At 33.5% G+C, this 1,158-nt stretch overlaps 1 protein-coding gene across 1 annotated transcript in view; it reads left to right on the top strand.

Moving 5' to 3' along the window:
* Nucleotides 1-1,158, top strand: part of LOC106472814 (polypeptide N-acetylgalactosaminyltransferase 5-like) — a gene marked incomplete at its 5' end in the record, with an annotated part of 6,974 nt that overhangs the window by 4,990 nt on the left and 826 nt on the right. The gene's annotated exons all lie outside the window — the stretch shown is intronic.

The raw sequence follows: 1,158 nt of genomic DNA, 5'->3' as shown, positions 1-1,158 counted from the left end.
TGCAGAGACCTATAGTCAGCAACTGCATTTAAATCAAGCCCTTCATCAGAAACGTCCTTCACTAGTCAATTGGAAAGGTGTTCTTCTCCACGACAATGCACGTCCACATGTGGCATGTTTGATGCAACACAAGATTATGGAGTTGGGTTGGGAAGTTCTCCCCCACCCACCATATTCTCCAGATATGGCACCATCAGATTACCATCTTTTTTGTTCACTCCATCATCGATAAGTATGGAGACTATTTCATTTAATAAATGTTTTGTTTTGATATATAAATTGTTTGGGTTTTTTTCATCTAACAAAAGCGACATTAATTTCTTGATGACCTAATATTAATCACAGGTTTAACCTTTTAAGATTTAATCTTCCAAGTTATCAACTTTTTAGTTAAGTCACGATGCTGTGTACTTGACATGAAGTTGAAACTTTCATCACAGCATGCTGTTAACAAGAAGTATAAAGTATTTGTATTAAATACAATATTCACAGTAAATATAACTGTGTTGTCATCTGTCCTTATAAACAAGATTTATTTTGTAACACTTTGGACTTAATTCCACACCAATCAGGGATCAAACCATTATTTTGTTGTACATCAGCCACGTTTATTGTGTAATATTCTTGTTTAAAAGTGGTGTGAGATTTTAGCAACCTTGCATTATTGTACATCTTGATACAAGACAGAATGTTGTATCATTGTTACGGTAAATATAAACAACATACGATTGTAGATAATACCTTAAAAACATGAGAAGATACTGCTGATTTCTGGAGGGGGGTCTATCCTTTTAATAAGTCTGAAGTCTTATAATGCCTAAAACCAGGTTTTGATACCTGTGGTGGGTATAGCAGAGATAGCTTTATACTCAAACAAACAAACAAATCAGTTAAAAGAACACAATGTATTAGTAACATAAGTATATCACAGCTGAAACAAAGTGAAGATTATCTACATATATTTGAAGCTCCCATTTTATGTTAATTCTGACGTAATAGTAACTGAAGGATAATGATAGGGGTGTGAATGACTTATTTATAATTCCTGTTCCATGCAACTTTTGATGTCTTAAAAAAAATCAGCATAGTTATTGGGACTAGTGTACGAGGACTAAATTGTTAAGAGAGCATGTGGAATGAGCTGATCATGTTTAATCA

This window comes from Limulus polyphemus, unplaced genomic scaffold, assembly GCF_000517525.1.
Source record: "Limulus polyphemus unplaced genomic scaffold, Limulus_polyphemus-2.1.2 Scaffold5634, whole genome shotgun sequence".
In the NCBI taxonomy this organism is placed as follows: domain Eukaryota; kingdom Metazoa; phylum Arthropoda; class Merostomata; order Xiphosura; family Limulidae; genus Limulus; species Limulus polyphemus.
Note: the sequence above shows the minus strand (reverse complement) of the source record. Positions and strands in the feature narration are given on the sequence as shown.